Here is a 22,980-nt window from a genome sequence, read left to right as displayed (position 1 = left end):
GTGAGGCCTGAGTCATTGAAACAACTGTGTGGCGTAACTGGGCACCGTGTGGAACTGAGGGGACTCCTGGATGTCCGGATTAAAGTGGCAGGGCGAGAGGCTATTCTTCCAGTCTACGTGGCCAACATGGAGGATCCTTTGCCTTCTGGGTCTGGACTATTTGATGTCCATGGGATGTGAGCTGGACTTATGTTCCATGAAGCTGAAGTTTCGAGGAAGATCGGTTCCTGTCATGGCAGTGAAACGTACCAGTTCTGGTGGTGAGGTGAGGGCGTTCCGCACTACACTGATACCCCCCAAAATCAGAACTGTTGTTCCAGTGTAAGGTGAGTGGCTCTTTTGACAGCTATATAGGGGTGATGGAGCCTGTTGTTCGGTGCAAGACAAAGGCCGGAGTGATGGTGGGCAGAACACTGGTGGAAACAGGTGCAGATGAAGTGCCAGTTGTGATGGCCAATTTCTCCCATGAGCCACAGAAGATCAATGAGGGAGAAATTGTGGGACTGTGTCAGGCAGTGGACCCTGAGTGGCATCAGAGGAAGGCTTGGAAAATGAGCATAGTCATGGAGGACGGGTACCTGCCAGACTACATACAAGACCTTATTTAAGGAATTGCCAATGCCTGGATGGCTCACAAGTGCTGAAGTTGAGGCAGCTGCTGACGAAGTTTGCTGATGACTTCTCCACCGGAGACTTAGACCTGGGGTGCACCGATCTCATGGAGCATAGTACAGACACCGGGGATCACTGCCTGATTAAACAGTCAGCACAGAGGATGGCGCCAACCCAACGGCAAGAAATGGAGGAGGTGATGGAGAATCTCTGAAGTCAAGGGGTAATAAAAAAGTCCAACAGTCCTTGGACATCAGCAGTGGTTCTGGTAAGGAGAAAGAATGGCTCAGTAAGGTGCTGTGTAGATTATTGAGCCCTGAATGATGTGACAGTGAAGGACACATACCCCTTGCCAAGAATTGATGACACCCTGGATGCTTTATCAGGTGACAAGTGGTTCTCCACCCTAGACATGAAAGCAGGATATCATCAGATCAAGGTTTCTTAGAAGGACAAAGAGAAGACAGCCTTTTCATACAGGCGGGATTTGTGGCAGTTCAAGGTGATGCCTTTTGGCCTATGCAATGCCCCAGCGATTTCTAGCGTCTAATAGATTGCGAACTGGAAGGCCTGCACTGACAGACGGCCCTCATCTATCTGGACGATGTAATTGTGTTTGGATAGACTTTCAATCAGGAATTGGAGAGGCTGTCGGAGGTGTTGAACAGGATCCATGTAGCATACCTCAAGCTGAATCCCAAGAAGTGCTACTTGTTTCGGAAGCAAGTAAAATACCTGGGACACATTGTTGGTGAGTGCGGCATCTGTACTGACTCGGAGAAGGTGGCAACTGTGGAATATTGGCCATTTCCAACTTGTGTGAAGGAGCTATGGAGTTTCGTTGGCTTGTGTACCTACTACTGGCGCTTTTTCAAGGACTTTGCGATGATAGCTGCACCTCTGCACAAGCTGTTGGGGAAGAGGCAGAAGTTTGCATTGACAGCAGAGACTCAGAAAGTCTTTGCAAACTCAAGCATGCATTGGCAAGCTCTCCAGTATTGCCGTGCCCTGATCAGTGTCAGCCACTTATCTTGGACTGTGACGCTAGTGACCATGGTATTGGTGGAGTTCTGACACAGAAGGAGAATGAAAAAGAGTATGTGGTAGCATATTACAGCAAGAAGCTCAGCCCACTGGAGTGGAACTACTGTGTGACCCATAAGGATCTCTTGGCAGTGATGAAGAGCCTTGATTTCTTCCATTCCTACCTGTATGGGTCAAACTTCATCATCAGGACGGACAATGCGGCACTCAAGTGGCTGGAAACGCTGAAGAATCCAGAAGGACAACTGGCACGCTGGCACGGGAAGCTAGACCTAAACAATTATGAGGTCCTGGGCAGGTTCATGGCAATGCTGACAGCCTGAGTCATCGGCCTTGTGATCCAGAGTCCCGGCAGTGTAGTGAAAAAGAAGATCATAGTAAGAAATGCAGCCGTACTGCAGTGACAGGACCAACATCAGATGAGGCAGACCTGAACAGGATGCAGATGGAGGATGCAGATTTACAACCAGTGCTAGAGTGGCTGCAGCAGAGTGCAGTGCGACCATCTTGGGAAGAAGTTTCCAGGTTAAGCCTTGCAAACAAGAGTTACTGGGGTCAGTGAGGCCTTCTTCATTTGAACAACGGACTACTGGAGTGTCAGTGGGAGACATTCGATGGCCTCAGCAAGTATTGGCAACTGGTGGTTCCGAAGAAGATGAGGTCTGAGATCTGGGATGAGTCCCATAACCAGATTACTAGTGGGCACCTGAGAGTGAAGAAAACTCCAAGCCGGCTGTAACAGAGGTTCTACTGGATTGACATGCGTCAGGATGTTGTACAGTGCTGTCGGGCCTGTGATGTGTGTTGTGCCCAGAAGGGACCCAAGAAACATGGTTGTGCTCCTCTTCAGCTGTACCAAGTGGGTGCACCGATGAAAAGAGTCACGATGAACATTCCTGGACCTCTGCCACTCAATGAAAGAGGAAACCAGTATATATGTGTCATCATGGACTACTTCACAAAGTGACCAGAAGCCTATGCCAGTTTTTCTGTCGTTTTGGGATGCTACAAGAGCTACATTCGGACCAGGGTAAAAACTTCGAGTCTGCTGTGTTCCGTGAGTGCTGCAAGTTATTGGGGATCAAGAAGACCAGGACGACCCCACTAAGGCCACAGTCAGAAAGGATGGTGGAGAAATTCAAATGGACCCTGGGACAAGAACTGGTCAAGTACTGTGTAGAGGGACAAACAGAATGGGACCAGAAATTACCTGCATAGCCAATGGCATATTCGTCTGCACCCCATGAGTCTACCAGCTACACCACTGCAAAACTGATGTTGGACCACGAGTGTAGCTTCGAGTGTAGCTTCGATCATACATGGTAATACTTAATCTACGGAAAATCGGTTACGATTACAAACATATTCTGTGCCAGTGATCTAAACCCAGATGATAAGAGTCCGGCAAGGTAGCACCATAAAGCTACTTTTGCTTGATTGTGGTGTCATAACGACTTTGTAGTTACTTGTAGAGAAGTATATTTTAGACTTGTGGTCGAGCGGCTTTTATATCTTGTAGTAGTTTCCCCACCAGATGTCATGTAGTGACGGGAGAGGTAAAGAATAGTATGGGACTATTTTTATTTGTCTTGGAAATATTAAACAGGTATAAAAGTATAAGTCCCGGGTAGCTACCTCCCTGTCTCGCTATCTCTCTCTCTTTCTGTTCTAAGGCTAATCTCCGTCTCGACCTCTCTCTAGGGTCACTTGTCTCCTTCTAAACTCTCTTTTCTAAAATCTGGTGTAGTAGGGGTGTGTCACATATGTTCCTCATGGCAACCGGATCTTTCTCACGAGAGGACTGCTGACAGCTAACTGCATCATCTCCTTACTGGCCGCTGTCGTCAGCTTTCCTCCGTGTAAGCATGTTTAGCGCTGCTAGATTCTCACAGACACAACACCTTCTCATCATTTGACTTCCTGCTTCTATCTGTCTCTCTATCTATCTATTTATCTATCTATCTATTATGTAGTCCTATATTTGCTCGGCCGCGCGAAAATGGCGTACCATCGACATTTAATAGTCATAATATATTAATACATACTACATACACATTATAATGAACTTATAAGCTAATTAAGTGAAATACATAATATTGTAAAGTAACATAATTGTATGAATATTGTATACATATATTATTCATAGTAGATAGTGATTATTCAGTAATATTACATTTTAAATAAGTTGAATACATATTGGAATAAATGCAATGATTGTTGTATAACACTTTGTAAGACGTGCATGTACAACAGACGTACGCATATAATTGTGCAATGGTAATACTGCTAGGTTATACATTACATATTTGAGTTATCACTTTAGTAATGTCTAATATTTCACCTAACTTGTATGATGATACTGGTAATATAGAATTGTGCTATAATTGTATGACTTATAATATTGTACTAACATTGTGGTACTACATAATTGTAACATTTTATGAATTGTTACCAAATATTGTGTTAATGCATAATTGTGTTGGCCTTATAATTGTAGTTACATAAAAGTTACATCTTGTTAATGCAACTGTTTTGTCGTTACATAATTGTTACATATCGTTTGTAGGTACATAATTGTTGTTAAAGTTACATAAAAGTTACATCTTGTTAATGCAACTGTTACATAATTGGCAAAGTGTAACATAATGCAATCGTTTGTCGTTACATAATTGTTACATATCGTTTGTAGGTACATAATTGTAGTTAAAGTTACATAAAAGTTACATCTTGTTAATGCAACTGTTACATAATTGGCAAAGTGTAACATAATGCAATCGTTTGTCGTTACATAATTGTTACATATCGTTTGTAGGTACATAATTGTAGTTAAAGTTACATAAAAGTTACATCTTGTTAATGCAACTGTTACATAATTGGCAAAGTGTAACATAATGCAATCGTTTGTCGTTACATAATTGTTACATATCGTTTGTAGGTACATAATTGTAGTTAAAGTTACATAAAAGTTACATCTTGTTAATGCAACTGTCACATAAATTGGTACATATTGTTTGTAGTTACATAATTATAATATGGAGTAACATAATTGTAATAACTGCAGTCCTAACATATGCTGCGGTCGATGATAGTGATGATGTGTCGTGCCACTTGTATGTGGAGACAACAATTTGCTTTTTTGTTTGTAGTTTACGTGGTATTTTGACTTATGTAGTAACATTTACACTTATTTTCATTTGTTTGTTATGTGATCTTACTCTATTTCTCTTTTTTTTCTTTCTTACTTTTCTTTCTTTCTTTTTTGTATGTATTGATTTTCTATAGTTTGTTTTTCTTTGCTTGTGTACACTTTTTTCCATGTTGTTCATGGTTACATAATTACTGGCTAATTTCCTAGGGATACTTTTTTAAAGTTTAGTTTATATTGCACAGGTATTACTGAAAATGATATTATATAGTCCCATATTTTGTTATTTTATATAAAAAAAAATATATATATACACTATATACAGTATTAACTATACACACTGATTTGTTGTTCACCTGTACCTATCGTGAGTAATATGTGTGTCAGCACTGTGTGGAAATCATTGTCTTCACGATTGTGTTGAAGATGTTCACTCTTGCTAACGGCATTTGTGTTGGCCATTTTTTTTTTTTTCTCTCTAGTTTACCTTGTAACTTAATTTGTCTGTTTCCACTAGGTAGCTTTAATTAATAAATGTTAAATACAGTTCCTTTAATTGCTCACTGAGTAACTGTGATTGTATATTTTCTTTATCACTTTGTAGATGTAATAATGTATAGTTGTATGTATGAAACACGTATTTTATGTAGGTATAAATGGTAACACTCGTTGGTAGTAAATAAATGTTATAATAAATGAATGAATATATACCGTGTAGAATAATTATTGTTGGTGATTATTTAGTGATTGAGTTATGAAGATAACTGAAGTAGGTATATGAATTTAAGTTGTAACTATACAACACGTTTTATATGTTTGTGCAGAAGCTTATTGTCTATCACTGTGTATTGTATGAATGAAGTAACTATGTAACTCACTAATTTTTACTGTGGTGTGAGTGGTGGTGCAGGTGGTGTGTTGACTGACGTGGCGTCTGTTCAGCAAGCACGCATGATGACCTCAACTTCCCACACTGGTAGCTGTGGTGAGTGAATGAGTAGCGATGAGTAACTTGAGTGAAGACGAGTGAGTAAGATGAGTTATGAGTCGTGTCTCACTCTTCGTTTGTTTGTTCCCTTTATTCTATGTGGAAGTTTTCTCGGTCCTTTTCTCTAGTGATTTATTCGTTGTGGGATGAAGACTGCCGCTTCTTGTAGGTGCGTGTAGAAGATTATACAGACGACGTAGATTTGTTAATTGTAGTTGATTGTAGATGGTTGTAGTTCGCTGATTCGTCGTAGACTCGTAGACTATTTGCACTGTAGGCTGTATTTTGTAGGATTCAATGTAGAACTGAAGCTAATCTTGTAGTCTCGGTTGCTTTTGTAGAAATTTGCTTTTAATTCGGAGACGATGTCCGCAGATTTGCTGATTTGTCGTTAAGCTACTTGCAAGGCGTCGAGTGATCTCTTGACCTCTGCATCAGCGTAAAGATCTGGGAGACGGAGGGGGATGGAGAGAAGCGTCAGGAGCCGGTTATGTTGTTGGTTGAGAGAGATATTCTTGTTTTCAATCTTGATATTTTGTAGGAATTTAATGTTGATTCGTAGACGAGGTTCGTATCCCACCGCTGCCACCAAATGTCATAACGACTTTGTAGTTACTTGTAGAGAAGTATATTTTAGACTTGTGGTCGAGCGGCTTTTATATCTTGTAGTAGTTTCCCCACCAGATGTCATGTAGTGACGGGAGAGGTAAAGAATAGTATGGGACTATTTTTATTTGTCTTGGAAATATTAAACAGGTTTAAAAGTATAAGTCCCGGGTAGCTACCTCCCTGTCTCGCTATCTCTCTCTCTTTCTGTTCTAAGGCTAATCTCCGTCTCGACCTCTCTCTAGGGTCGCTTGTCTCCTTCTAAACTCTCTTTTCTAAAATCTGGTGTAGTAGGGGTGTGTCACATATGTTCCTCATGGCAACCGGATCTTTCTCACGAGAGGACTGCTGACAGCTAACTGCATCATCTCCTTACTGGCCGCTGTCGTCAGCTTTCCTCCGTGTAAGCATGTTTAGCGCTGCTAGATTCTCGCAGACACAACACCTTCTCATCATTTGACTTCCTGCTTCTATCTGTCTCTCTATCTATCTATTTATCTATCTATCTATTATGTAGTCCTATAGTGGTATAGGGGAACGTTGTCTGATTGTGTTCTAACAGTCAAGAGTATTCCGGCGTTTGATCATCAGCACAGTCCAGGAGGATAAATGTTAGTTAAACCTTCATTTATTTCGGTTTTCGTCGTCAGTAAAGTGCAATAAATAGACTGAATATCAAAGCCTCTTAAGCACTGAAAATATACCTTTGTAAGTGTGGCATATCTGACGTGAATAAATCACAAAGGAGGAGGTGTTAAGAATATGCTAAGCCTCTCGGACTACATTTAACTGTGTGTAGCAATTCTAACCTATGAAGCAAAAAGGAATCACAGAGGAACTGTTGTTGCAAATTCTCCAGAGCTCCTTAGATTATAGCTCAATCTGCATAGCGTCTATTGGTGAATCAAGTGAATCACAAAGGAACTAGTGTTAATAAATCTCCAGAGCAAGTAGGAATGCAACTCGACGTATGTAGCACATCTGACCTGTGTTTGTCATCAAGTGTGGCCAGGGTTCCTTTTGGCAGCACCTTATCTATCTCAGCTTGCATCTTGCGCTGCGCCTGTGGATAGGTGGCTAGGTAGTAGATCATCCAGGTGAGTGTGCTGGAGGTTGTCTCACTACCAGCAAAGAACAGGTCCAGAATCAGAAGTTTCAGATCCTTTTCTGTAAGGGTAAGATGTTTCTTTCATTAGCCAACAAAAGGTTCTCTTATTGTTCCATTGAACTATTACTGACCAGAGTTAATGTGCAAGAATTTTGCCAGGAGGGGCACTTGCTACGAAATCCTATGTGTACTGGCTCATAGTTGCAAAGTCTTTAGGTCAAAATTTTAGGGTTCCTCCTTTGATTAGCTTTCAGAAATGCCCAACACTATCCTCTCTGTATGACTGTGAGCACAAAAAAAAAAAAAAAAAAAGATAATTACCATTCTCGTAAGGCAAGATCACTGATCGAAAAAGGTATTATCAGGGTCATCCTTCCTCTGCTTCATCTCAATCAGGTAGCCGTCAATCAAATCCCTCGGGTTGTCTTGGTCAAATGTGGCTAGATGCTCTGCGACCTCCTCCTGTGGTTATGATTTAGTCATTGGCACATAAACCTGTCTCTGGCTTCACCCCCTGGGTGTCAGTTTCTTCACTCACCAATTTCCCCCCTTGGACTTACTGTATTCTTCCATTCACAATCCCCCTGGGTAGGGGGGTGGGAAAATATTTCCCCAGTATCCCTGCTTGTCGTAAGAGGCAACTGAAAAGGGTCTTTTTGTCTCCAATCTTTCTCTCCTTACTGTCAGGTTCTTCTCTTCTGTCATACTTCTCTTTTCGATATTTCAGTGACTCTTCCGGCCTCAATTATCCTCTCTACTTCTGTTAAGCATTTGGTCTCATGTCATGAATAGTTTAAGGACATCCCATTGAAGTCATTATATCTTTTATACAAACAGTCTGTAGCCTTCGACTTATTTAAAATCCGCCTTTACTTTCAAATTAGCCTCTGCTGTGTCCTCCCTACTCCTTATTATACCTTCAAATCATAACATGCTGTCATGTGGTCTTTGCTATCTCGCATTTGGATTTCATTAACTCTCTCACTCCTGCATTGGCAAATATTTCCCCGTGGACCTATTTCTTCACATGGGCCTGTTTCCCTCATGGACCTATTTTCACTCATGGGCATGATTTCCATAGAGATCTGTTTGTTCCCTGTAGACATATATTTATCATGGACCTAATTTGTCTCTTGATCAATTTTCCCCATCGACCTATGTTTTACCATGGATCTATCATCCCTCATGAACGAAATTTCCTCTTGAGCCTATTTTCTCCAAACTATTTTTCTCCTTGGACGTATTTTCCCAACTAACATTTTTCCATTTAACATTTTCATCATAGACCTATTATTTCCATGGGGAAACACTTATTCCCATGTACACCTGTTTTTCCCACTGACCTATTTCTCCCACGGATCTGTTTTTGCCTACTGGACCTATATTCTTACTTGAACCCATTTTCCTTGGGACATAATATATTTCCCACGGTTTAATTTCCCAACACGAACGCATTTCCACCATCGACCTATTCACCCCATATATATATATATATATATATATATATATATATATATATATATATATATATATATATATATATATATATATATATATATATATATATATATATATATATATTTATGTAAGGAAGAAGGAACCAAAGAGAATGAGCCCGCAAAACTGTTCCTTCCAAGAGAAAAAACAATACAAGAGAGAGCCAAATTCAAGATCCAATCATTTTAAGATGCCTGGACACACTGTGTTTGAAAGACTGGAGATCATAGGAAGCAGGAAATACAGTCAAAGGGAGACAGTTCCAGAGTTTACCTGTTGCATAAAAGAAGGACGGGGAGTAACGATCAACTCTTGCTTTAGAGAGTTGGACAGAAAAGGGATGAGAGTTTGCTGCTAGACGGGTGCTACGCACCCGTCGTAGAGGTGGAGGAATGCATGTAGACAGTTCAGAGAAGCAGTGACCATTGACGTAGCGATAGAAAAGAGATAAAGATGCAACAGTGTGGCGAAGAGACAGAGGTTGAAGGGAGTCAGTAAGAGGAGGAGAGTTAATGAGGCGAAAAGCTTTGACTCCACCCTATTGAGAAGAGCTGTATGTGGGGAGCCTCCCCACACAAGAGAGTTGTACTCCACACAGGGGCAGATAAAACCCCTGTATAGAGTCAACAATTGTGCAGGGGTAAAGAAGGAACGGAGTCGGCTTAGCACATCCAATCTCTTGGAAGCAGATTTTACAAGAGATATAATATGATCTTTCCAAGATAAGTCCCGAGTAAATGAAATCCCAAGCATGTTCAAGGATGATGCACGATTAAGTTGAATATTATTAAACATTAGTGGGTATACCTGTGGAAGATTTTCTCAGGTTGATAGGTGCAAAAACTGAGTCTTTGATAGTTTAAAAACAACCAGATTCTTTTTACCCCAGTCAGAAATACGAGCCAAGTCAGACATTAGGTGTGCCATAGCCTCATCCCTTGTTTGTTGAAGTATCTGCTGAGATGGACGTTGCGGGAATCGAATGGAAAGGTGAAGGGTGGAGTCATCAGTGTATGAGTGGATAGGGTTAGATGAACAGCTTAGAAGGTCATTGACGAACAAAAGGAAGAGAGTTGGTGATAGGACAGAGCCCTGAGGAACACCACTGTTAATTATAGGAGAAGAACGATGGCCGTCTACAACAGTAGCTATAGAACGACCAGAAAGGAAGCTAGAGATGAAGGGACAGATAGAAGGATAGAAACCGTAAGAGGGCAGTTTGGAAATTAAATATTTATGCCAAACTCGATCGAAAGCCTTTGAGAAGTCAGGTGCAATGGCAAAGCTTTAGCCAAAGTCCCGAAAGGAGGATGACCAGGAGTCTGAAAAGTAGGTGAGAAGATCGCCAGTGGAGTGTCCCTGACGGAACCCATACTGACAATCAGAAAGAAGGTTGTGATAGCAAAGATGCTTTACAATTTTTCTTTTAAGAATTGACTCAAAAACTTTTGAGACACAGGATGTTAAAGCAATTGGACGATAGTTAGAGGGTTGGGAATGGTCACCCTTCTTTGGGACTGGCTGAATGAGAGCAAACTTCCAGCAAGTAGGAAAGGTACAAGTTGATAGACAAAGGCAAAAGAGTTTGCCTAGGCAGGGTGTAAGCACAGAAGCTCAGTTCTTGAGAACAACAGGAGGGACTCCATCAGGCCCATATGCCTTATTAGTATTGAGGCCTGTGATGACAGAAAATACATCAGCTGAAGAAATTTTAATGTCAGCCATGAGGAAGTCAGAGGGGGGAAATGATGGAGGAACAGCACTGGAATCGTCTAAGGTGGAATTCGAGGAGAAAGTCTGAGTGAAGAGATCTGCTTTATCAGTGGAAGAAATAGCTACAGAGCCATCAGAGTAGAAAAGAGGAGGGAAGGATGATGAGGTAAAGTTGTTAGAAAGGTTTTTGGCAAGGTGCCAGAAGGAGTGGGAAGAATTCGAGCTAGGGAGTTGAGAGCATTTAGTACGGATGAAATTATTTTTAGCAGAGCAAAGAACAGACATACCACGATTCCGGGCAGAAACGTATAAAAGATGTAATTCAGGGGTGGGTTGGCTCCGGTACCTTTTATAGGCACTCTCCTTGTTGCGGACAGCATAAGAACAAGCGTGATTAAACCAAGGCTTTCGTGCATCAGTCAAAGGATATGAGAAAGGAATGTATGCTTCCATGCCTAATAGAATAACCTCTGTAATGTGCCAGGCACACCCAAATGGCTCCCGGCCATGGAAGCAATAATCATTCCAGGAAAAATCAAAGAAGTACTGCATGAGGGCCTCCCAATCCGCGGCTCCTAAGTGCCACAGACGATGTTTCTTTGGAGGGTCTGCAGGCCATAGCGGAGTGATAGGACAGGTTAAGGTGATAAGGTTATCAGAGCAACCCAATGGAGAGAAATGGTTAACATTGTAAGCAGAAGGATTTGTTGTAAGGAAGAGGTCAAGTGTGTTGGAGCTCTCTCCAAGGCGGTCAGGGATATGGGTAGGGTGCTGTACAAGCTGCTGTAGGTCATTAAGGATAGAAAAGGTGTAGGCTTATTCACCAGGTGGATCAGTGAAAGGAGAGGAGAGCCAAACCCCGCAGATATATTTAGTCAGAGAATGACCGAATAGCCGAAGCCAAAGTGTAGAGAATTCAGAAGAATCGAGTTCAGGAACACGAGAGCAAGATAAGTTGTTGCGTACATATACACAACAGCCACCTTTGGCTTTGAAATGAGTATAGAGAAAGTAGGATACAGAAAAGGGCCGCTGTCAGTTGCCTCAGACAGCTGAGTCTCAGTTAGAAAAAGAAGGTGAGATTTAGAGAAGGAGAGGTGGTGCTCAACAGAGCAAAAGTTAGAGGAAAGGCCACGAATGTTGCAGAAATGAAGAAGAAGAGAGTCAGACAGTGGTTCCAGGCATCCTGAGTCGTCACCAGGAGAGGGGCAGAAGGTGTGGGCATTTATGGTCTCCTCCCCCTGGGGACTCCGAGGCTATGTAATTTGATGCCATTTTTTTTTTTTTTTAAAGCAAGTGTGGTGTGTACTGTGCATGTAGTTTGTTGTAGATAGTTAGAGAAACTTGTATTTGAGAGCATGCTGGCCTACTCTCTGTGTTACTGAGACACTGAAAAAGTTCAGCAAAGGGGGATGGTCAGGACCTAGTCCTGAGGGCTGATGAAATGGGAGCTCAAGCTCTCCCTGTCATTAGCTTTCCATCCACCTTGGGAGTACTGCCCTGCTCGACTGGTTCTACAGTCTACTTTTTTTTTTTTGGCTTAATGGCCATCACCCTCTATTCGGGGTATTAGGCCAGCCAAACTGAATGTTATTAGTATATGGCACTCCCTCACTGCGCACACCCCCGATCTAAGGGGCCAGCTGAGGTGGGAGCATATGGTAGAATGTTCTAAGATTGGCTAGACGCACCTCCTCCCCCCTGACAATCAGCGCAGGTCTTATGTTCTCACCCTGATTGTCAGCCCCGAGCAGATCATAGAGGGTGGTATATGTTGTTGCTCTGAGCTGGTACGATCGGGTGTGAGCGTTGAGAGCCAGAAGATGTCTATAGGAGGCTACGTCTAGCCGATCCTTAAGGTCGATAATAGGAGGGTGAGATGGGGTGCCATCCTCTGTCTGAGGAGGAGGGGACTCCCCGACTTCCTCCTCGGCCGAGGAGCCAGTCGATGCTTCCTTGGCCATGGAGGCGGTGGCAGACGAGTCCCGCTCCTCCTCGGACATTGCTGGCGGCTGGTGTATTTCCACTGTGGTCGTAGCCGTATCATTAGTTGGGTCCGGGGCCGGGTCCTCAACTTGAGAGGTCGTCCTTCGGTTGAGGGGGGCCTCCAGCCTAAGCCTCTTCCTCGGAGTCTGGCTAGGAGTAATTGGTCGAGGCCCACGAGCCTGGCGCTCCCATCAGCGAGGGACTGTATGCACATCACGGACGAAGCACTCAGGGATGATAAGGTTGGGCAGCCCATTCTCCTTGATGATCTTAGGAAGGAGAACACACAAAGCCCCCTTATCATCCCCACAAAAAGCCTTCGCCGTCACGATGCATATCTCGACTACTGTGCTTACCTCCCCTGAACACCCCTGATCCCTGGGCTGGCACTGCCGGATCGTGGGACGCTGCCATGCGTAGGCAGAGCCCTGCACGGCAGCCCCTCCCGGTCCGGTGACGTCCCTAGCCTCAGGACCCTTGGGCCTTCCGAAGAGGGCAAACCCCACCGTCTCGGGAGCGTTGGAGATGCCGTAGATTTGGTTTAGCAATCGCCTAACGGTGCACGAAAATATCAACGCCAGTGTCCTGGCGTTTGATAAAACTGTACCCCGCCCGAACATTAAACCAAACCACAGCACCTCTGATCTTTGTCTGGGTCGTAGAAGGCCGAGGCTTGCTGTCTGCCCCCCTCAATTGGTCGCAAGCAACAGCAGGAGAGGTTGCAGCAGGAACAGGATCTGGACGTCTGCACACTTCCATGGTTTCATGGCTCTCTCCCGTCTACTCCAACTATATTCCTCATGGACTTATTTTCTCACTGCCCACCCACTCGCTCATCCACCTACATAACCATAATCTCGCACGACGTATTCTATCTCAAAAGCAGGACGATGCACAAACAATGACTCAGCAAACTCAGCAGGTTTACACACACACACACACACACACACACACACACACACACACACACACACACAGCGCAGATTTAATGGTATGGGTTAGTGGTAATATGTGCTTGACGTGACATAAATAAAGCTTTAGAAAACCAATTCCATTTTGACCTTTTTAGGAATGTAAAGACTTATTCATGGCAGTCCAGAGCATTCAAGGTTATCAGCCCCGCCCGGTGCGAGACTTACCATATCGCCACCAAATCGTTTTTTTTTATTGCAAAATAAGATATGTATATCTATCACATGTCAAAAAATTTTGTTTCACCAAACCGTGCTGAGTTTTGTCCATTGATCTTCACCTTCCACAGACTATTCTCAGTTTCGAACTACTCCATTCTTCAAAATATAAATTGAATTGCATTTCCTCATTGATCTTGACAATGAGCTTTCAAGGCAACCTTGATCTTTGACTGTTTCCTCGCAAAATCGAATCACTTCATCCTAGATATAGCATGAACCCTTCCACAAAGTTTAGTTTACTTTGGATGTAAACTGAGTTAAATGCCCTTACCATGTGACTTCGACCTTTGATCTATTCTTCTATAAGACAGCTTGTTGGTTGATCCTCAGCTCATCCAGCAATTGTAACAAAAACAGATCAAAAGTAACTTAGTTACTTTGGTCATACGTGGAAACACGTTTCAAACCAAACACCATTAGTCTTGCCTTGTGACCTTGAACGTTCACAATTGTTCTCAGAATCGATTTCCTTCGTTCTTGCTTCACTCTTAATCTTTCAACCGAGTTGACCTTGCCCCGTAACTCTGGCATTTAACCTTTCCCAGTGTCATTACCTTTGTTCTTAAAATCGAATAATTTTATTCTTCACTTACCCTCATACATTCTACAGAGAATGGTCTGAATGGGATAAAAACTTTAAGTTCAGCTTGCCGTATGATTTGACCTTTGACCTATTAAGAAACGATATGTTTACTCCTTGAGTGGCCTTCACCGCTTCCACCAGCTCGGCATAAAATCAGACAAAAACAGTTTAAACTATTCTGGTAACATGCGCATATAAGTCGATCTTTAAGCTTCCCTGTGACGTTGCCATTCGAATGACTGTACTCAGCACTAAATCACTTCATTCTTGCCTTACCCTCAACCTTTTCTCAAGTTTGGTTTGAAACAGACAAGATATTTAAAATATATTTTGCTCGGTCAGACTTTGACATAGCTTTGAGACCTTGCCCTGTGACCAGTGGTCCTCAAAATCAACAGGTTGTATGCTCGTTGGCTTGTTCTGAACCCATCTCCTAATGGGTAACATCGGATACAAACTATGAGTTATTTTGTTAAAACTCACACACACACACACACACACACACACACACACACACACACACACACACACACACACACACACAAGGACGCCGCTCAAAACAATATCCACTCTTGCTTCGCGAGAAATCTCAGTTCAGTGGATAAGCCCAAATACCATGAGAAAGTTAAATTTACTCACATCGATAAACTGAAGAAGGGTTTCCTTAAGTGCAGTCATACGATCAAGGGTGAAGAGGTGTTTCATTAAAAAGGCTGGCAGGACTTTATGCAGCCAGGATAAGAAACCAGGCACCGCCACGTATCCGAAGGTTTTAGCAAAGTCACTGCTAACCTTCTCAAACTTGATCAGCTTAGGGTCGGTCACCGAAAACTGCTTACCTGAAAAACAGAACAAGAATATTAGTCTATAATATTATACCTGCCTTTGAGGAGCGTGCATGTGGTGGAACTGTTGGAACGAAGCAGATGCGGGACAGTGGCGTATCCAGGATTTTCGCCGGAGGGGGGGGGGGCAAACACTTTGAATATTTCCCCAAAATATCTGTCACCACACTGGCGTGAGTGTCTCGAACACACACACTTTCCCACATTCGTGATACTATCGTTATTTCCTATTTTCCTTTGCAGTTTTCTCTCTCTCTCTCTCTCTCTCTCTCTCTCTCTCTCTCTCTCTCCCCACTTAGCACATAATGTGTAAATCAAAAGTCGCTGCCGCACCCACCCCCAGTCTGGTATTCTGTTTTGTAATACTGCTGTGGTGGTAATTAAGAGAAATTCTGTTATCCACTACTTATTCTCTTAGTTTTATTCTCATTGGCTCAGGCATAAGGGGTGGTGCATACGTCAAGACTGACCTAAGTAAATACATCTGGTGGGATTAACCTCTCTTAATCCCTGACTCAGGTGACCACTCGACCTGCCCCGCTCAGCAGGCAATGATTTTCGTATCACCTGAACTGTACTGTACTGTATAGAAAGAAAAACACCGTAAAGCTATTCATCCCGAAAATTTTCACCTAGAAAAGTGGGGGAGACAAAAGATACTCTGTCCCACAGGCTCCAAAAAGTAGGGGGGACACGTCCTCCTGTCCCCCACCCAAACGAGGCCCCTGGCACACATATTTATATCTGTTTACTTTCTACAATGTAGTCTGAGGTAATCAAAATGGCTTCATGCAGTCTTCAAGAATTCTGCTTGTCTCAGTTCTTTGTAACAATAATTGTGTAGTGTTTGTTTGAAACTGACTACAGGGTGAGAGGATATGGCTACAGGGTAAGGGGATGTGGCTGAGGGGACAGGAAGGCCATTTTCACACCTCATCAGGATTCAAGTACAGAACATCATTAGAGCTCTAATATTAACCACATAATCTAAGGTGATAGGGGAAATTGTTAAGTTGTAACTGGTCATTTCATTCTCAAGGGCTTTATAATATTTATTATAGCTTTCATTTTCAAAGGAAATTACTGCTCCTAAATATTTTTGAAAATAGATAATCCATCCATCCATCCATCATCCAATCCTACGTTGCCCCATGAGAAGCGTAGGAGCTCGGGGCTAGGCAGGATGGTCCTGACATTTAAGATGAGAGTGACCAGCTTCATTCATCCCTGAGTGGTATTACGTGACCAATGAACCCCAACCACCCTTTGGATATAAACCTTCACCGGCTCAATCCGATTGGAGTGCCGTAATTACCCTCTAACCCATCAGGGGCCAAAATTTGGTTATATGGTTACTACCCAGAGTAGTAAATGGTTTCCTGGTGTACAGGAAACCTTTTGGCTGGTCACTCAGTGTAGAATCACCCACAGGCAGAAGGAAGAGGAAAGAATGAAGGAAAGTAAGAGAAGAGGGAGTGTAAAGTCACCCGTAAGCAGAAGGACGAGGAAAGGATGAAGGAAAGAAAGACAAGACGATGGAAGGAAAGACGGATGGAGGAGAGAAAGAGATAATATTGTTTAATATACAAGTGATAAAATTAAGAAAACTGTATTGTCATATAAGAACTATGCCAAAAATCCCTTTCAGCATTTCCCCAAAATTTTCCCAGGGGGGGACAAAATGCCCCCCCTGCCCCCCCCCCCCCAGTGGTTACGTGTATGGTGTTCATTCGGGAACCAAACTCATATTTTCTTGCACCACGCCGTAGAGACGGAGCTTGGTGAGGCGCTTTCTACCACAAAGGGGTGTCTGTTCCCTATGTATTGTTTATAGTGTGTCAGTAGGACGACCCCACAGAAACAGGCTCTTACCAGTGGTCCAGAGGTCTGATACACCAAAAAGACTGGGGCCAAACAACAACAACGATTCGTAAATATATTGGTAGCTAGCTCCATATTACCCCTGATGATGTGTACGATCGGTAACCAGTTTACATCTTTGGCTTTACCACATTGGGAACAACACTAGTGTCTCTGTAACATTATCCAGAGATAATTGATATTGTGCCAGCGCATAAAGCTAATATGCAACAGCAATTTCTTTTGCATAGTTGTCTTGACAGAAAATCGAGGCAGTGAAGGGTAAACGATATTATTTTTTTATCGCCATTTTCGGGCATATTTTATACATTATCATGGCTTCTTTTGTTCGTCTGTAGTACATTGCAGGAAGAATAAGAAAAAATCTCAGGTCACGCTCGAACAATTATCAACTGTGTGAGGACATTACGTTTTCTGAGTCAAAGAAATCCTTTCACTTTTTTTGTGAAGTGGACAAAGACTGTCAGCCACTCCAGGAAAACTCTCTTCCATCTCTCTTTTGTGCGACTTTTTTATCAACAGTTTGTAAAATGCCCCATAGCACTGACTTCAAGCAACAGACATTTCAGTGTGTGCCTTTACAACCCTATCACAAATTCGTTACGGTCACTGAGACAGTGAAGAGAAAATGTTTTATGGTTCAGCCAATAATTACGGTACAACGAAACACTGTGCAGCAGGTTTTACTCCACTTCACTCATAGTCCTTGCCGAGCTGATGCAGAGGTACATTATTCATTTTGTTTTTTTTAGTTATTTTTCCTTATGAGTGTCCAGATGGGACTGTGTTATCATACCATTCCAGTCCTGAGAGAAACACGTAGCAGAAGCTGACAGAACGTGGAGATTTTTTTTTTTTTTTTTTTTTTTTTGGCCATCACCCTGAAGGGGCATTAGGCCGTGGAGACTGACAGTGACTCAAGAAATCTGCTCGACTCGTCAGTGGTAGCTTTAAACCGGACTGGACCAGTATTTTTTTTTTAATACTGTGATCGTTCTTTGGCTTCTAAGTGCTTTAGAGTGATTCGGTAATATATATATATATATATATATATATATATATATATATATATATATATATATATATATTACAGTGACCCAAAAATGTACCAAAAAAACTTTTTTTCAAATTTATTATTCTCTACAAGGCTACTTCTGTTCCATATCACTTAACGAGCTTTTATGTTAAAAAAATTAAGAAAATCGGCTCATATTTTGAGGTCACTTCCTGGAGGAAAAATATGTGATCCCGATAATATTATGTTTGATCAAAATGTATAATGCTCTATATGTGGCTTGTAACTGCCTGTAACTATCCTAAAACTGCGACAACTATCGAACTAAACATTGCATAAAGCTTGAGCAGTAGTCTGTAGACATACTTATTGTAACATGCGTGTACCACTGCTGCATGCTGCAGCCATCTGTTGGAAACTCCAGCGCAGTCGGAAAAACACCACGTCCACGCCGCAGCGTACGCTGGTTGGCTCGTCGATGACTCCGTGGTCACTCAGTCACTCAGTGGATGAGTATTTATCCATGCAATAGGACGTACATTGGTGTGCTACTGATGACTAGCGTGTTGTGACTTCGAGCAGTGAATTACTCTGATCAGGCAAGTGAAATTTATATCATTATTATAATCACCAATAATGACACTTATCAGAAAAGTTATTTTGATATATTAGGTTTTTGCGCTCCACATACCAAGCACTTGTTGATGAATATTTGTTTCATTAATTATGGAATAATTCTAATACCAAACACAATGTAAAATAATCATTGTCTCCAGCATATGATCATAAGTATCCAGATATCAATATAATGTTCTGATGAGTATTATTATCGATAGTTATAATGATACCCTGCTTATCAGTGTGTTCCATTCACAGGTCATGCCTATGACAAGCAGTCCAAAAGTATGGCTTCTGGGCAGGCCCAGTAAAGATATATTGGGTGCTCGCCAGCCAACTGATGCCAGTGTCCTCAGGAAATTCATACTTCACCATCAGAACCGTCTTACAATCAGTCGTAGAGCTAAGAGCACCATTGAGAAGGTAATAATGATCTGGGATAAAGCACGCATCCCGACCCAAAGGGTAGACTCGGGTATTCACAAGCTCCAGAAGCTTCACAAAAAGTACAGTGTATTGAAGAACAACAGATCTTTACCGAAACCAGGGTACCGGGTCAAAGAGCAAAACTTACATCACCAGACGTTCATTGAAGTTCTTCAACCTACTCTCTGTGACAAGACAAGATGATCCAGGGCATTCATGGTGAAAACACCCAACCGTTGGCTGACAGATCCCAGGTATATGTCGCATCTGGCCAAGTGCAAACATTTGAGGGTTGTCAACGACTGTGCTGAGAGAGGTGTAGCTCTCATCCAGTCGTACATGGATGTCCTGACGAGAGACGAGACTCAAAAGCAGAATATACTGCAGCTCGTCACTGACCACCGGAAAAGACTGCCAGTTCCGACGAAAGCTGCTTTGATGAAGACAAAGTGATGCATTATTCCTATCCTTACTACTTTATGTGTGTTCTTTTAGCACTCAAATAAAGTCTGTTTGGAAACGTTGAAAATACATATTTCATTTTTAGTTGAAAGGCCATCGATGCTGTGTTTTCAGTTCGTTTTTTCAGAAGTACATCATCGGGAGTGACCTCTAAAAATTGTGCATTTCATCCAGTTTTTCACATAAGCCTAGTGCCTTCAGTGATGATAAGGAACATGTATAGCCTTGTGACAGTGGATAGTTTCTACCTTTTTTTTTTTTTTTTTGGTCAGCCTAATATATATATATATATATATATATATATATATATATATATATATATATATATATATATATATATATATATATATATATATATATATATATATATATATATATATATATATATATATATATATATATATATATATATATATATATATATATATATATATATATATATATATATATATATATATATATATATATATATATATATCATAAACATCAGCCGTATCCACTGCAGGACTGGCCTATCCCGACCGAACTCGGGACGATACAGCAAATGTATCTCTACCAAGTGGCTTAGCCTGTCTGGTAGAGATTGTAGGGTGAGATGTGCTTGTAAGTGAAATTGTAGAGAAGTGCCTTTGGATGTGTGTGCAGTCTGTGAACCAAGTGTAATCGGCCTGCGCAAGCCGACTGGGTGCAAGCATACTTTACAGTAAGCGTCACTGGTTCAACCACAGCATCCTTTGTGTCCGCCAATGCAGTACGCAGCCGGGTGAACACTCCCAAAGTTTATTACCCTATACATATTATATATATATATATATATATATATATATATATATATATATATACCGAGAAGGAACTGTGCCGACAAATTAGAGACTGAGATATTATAAACAACCTGATATCCATGAAGATCTTTACGTACAATGTAAGAAGCTTCACAGAAGATTAGAAACTTGATAACTTTATCCATCCATCATCCAATCCTACATTGCCCGATGAGGAGCGTAGGAGCCTGGGGCTAGGCAGCTGGTTCCGACATTTAGGATGAGAGTGACCAGCCTCACTCATCCCTGAGTGGCAATACATGAGCAATCAACCCCAAGCACCCCTTGGATATAAACCTTCACCAGCTTAATCCGATTGGAGTGCAATAATTACCCACTAAACCACCAGGCGCCAAAATATGGTTATATGGTTACCACCCAGTGTAGTAAATGGCTTGTCACTCAGTGTAGAGTCACCCACAGGCAGAAGGAAGAGGAAAGAATGAAGGAAAGTAAGAGAAGAGGGAGTGTAAAGTCACCCGTAAGCAGAAGGACGAGGAAAGGATGAAGGAAAGAAAGACAAGACGATGGAAGGAAAGATGGATGGAGGAGAGAAATAGATAATATTGTTTAATATACAAGTGGTAAAATTAAGAAAACTGTATTGTCATATAAGAACTATGCCAAAAATCCCTTTCAGCATTTCCTCAAAATTTTCCCAGGGGGGGACAAAATGCCCCCCCTGCCCCCCCAGTGGTTACGTGTATGGTGTTCATTCGGGAACCAAACTCATATTTTCTTGCACCACGCCGTAGAGACGGAGCTTGGTGAGGCGCTTTCTACCACAAAGGGGTGTCTGTTCCCTATATATTGTTTATAGTGTGTCAGTAGGACGACCCCACAGAAACAGGTTCTTACCAGTGGTCCAGAGGTCTGATACACCAAAAAGACTGGGGCCAAAGAACAACAACGTGTCGTAAATATATAGGTAGTTAGCTCCATATTACCCCTGATGATGTGTACGATAGGTAACCAGTTTACATCTTTGGCTTTACCACATTGGGAACAACACTAGTGTCTCTGTAACATTATCCAGAGATAATTGATATTGTGCCAGCGCATAAAGCTAATATGCAACAGCAATTTCTTTTGCATAGTTGTCTTGACAGAAAATCGAGGCAGCGAAGGGTAAACGATATTATTTTTTTATCGCCATTTTTGGGCATATTTTATACATTATCATGGCTTCTTTTGTTCGTCTGTAGTACATTGCAGGAAGAATAAGAAAAAATCTCAGGTCACGCTCGAACAATTGTCAACTGTGTGAGGACATTACGTTTTCTGAGTCAAAGAAATCCTTTCACTTTATTTGTGAAGTGGACAAAGACTGTCAGCCACTCCAGGAAAACTCTCTTCCATCTCTCTTTTGTGCGACTTTTTTATCAACAGTTTGTAAAATCCCCCATAGCACTGACTTCAAGCAACAGACATTTCAGTGTGTGCCTTTACAACCCTATCACAAATTCGTTACGGTCACTGAGACAGTGAAGAGAAAATGTTTTATGGTTCAGCCAATAATTACGGTACAACGAAACACTGTGCAGCAGGTTTTACTCCACTTCACTCATAGTCCTTGCCGAGCTGATGCAGAGGTACATTATTCATTTTGTTTTTTTTAGTTATTTTTCCTTATGAGTGTCCAGATGGGACTGTGTTATCATACCATTCCAGTCCTGAGAGAGACACGTAGCAGAAGCTGACAGAACGTGGAGACTTTTTTTTTTTTTTTTTTTTTTTGGCCATCACCCTGAAGGGGCATTAGGCCGTGGAGACTGACAGTGACTCAAGAAATCTGCTCGACTCGTCAGTGGTAGCTTTAAACCGGACTGGACCAGTATTTTTTTTTTAATACTTTGGCTTCAAAGTGCTTTAGAGTGATTCGGTTATATATATATATATATATATATATATATATATATATATATATATATATATATATATATATATATATATATATATATATATATATATATATATATATATATATATATATATATTACAGTGACCCAAAAATGTACCAAAAAAACTTTTTTTCAAATTTATTATTCTCTACAAGGCTACTTCTGTTCCATATCACTTAACGAGCTTTCATGTAAAAAAAATAAGAAAATCGGCTCATATTTTGAGGTCACTTCCTGAAGGAAAAATATGTGATCCTGATAATATTATGTTTGATCAAAATGTATAATGCTCTATATGTGGCTTGTAACTGCCTGTTACTATCCTAAAACTGTGACAACTATCGAACTAAACATTGCATAAAGCTTGAGCAGTAGTCTGTAGACATACTTATTGTAACATGAGTGTACCACTGCTGCATGCTGCAGCCATCTGTTGGAAACTCCAGCGCAGTCGGAAAAGCACCACGTCCACGCCGCAGCGTACGCTGGCTGGCTCGTCGATGACTCCGTGGTCACTCAGTCACTCAGTGGATGAG

At 41.7% G+C, this 22,980-nt stretch overlaps 1 pseudogene; it reads right to left on the bottom strand.

Annotated features, from left to right (window-relative positions):
- Positions 1-1,630: 1,630 nt before the first annotated feature.
- Positions 1,631-22,980, bottom strand: part of LOC145398653 (cytochrome P450 2L1-like) — an 87,363-nt pseudogene continuing 66,013 nt past the window's right edge.

This window comes from Coenobita brevimanus, chromosome 46, assembly GCF_032717465.1.
Source record: "Coenobita brevimanus isolate Jiangsu-jjx chromosome 46, ASM3271746v2, whole genome shotgun sequence".
In the NCBI taxonomy this organism is placed as follows: domain Eukaryota; kingdom Metazoa; phylum Arthropoda; class Malacostraca; order Decapoda; family Coenobitidae; genus Coenobita; species Coenobita brevimanus.
The sequence above is the reverse complement of the archived record's forward strand: the minus strand, read 5'-3'. Positions and strand labels throughout refer to the sequence as shown.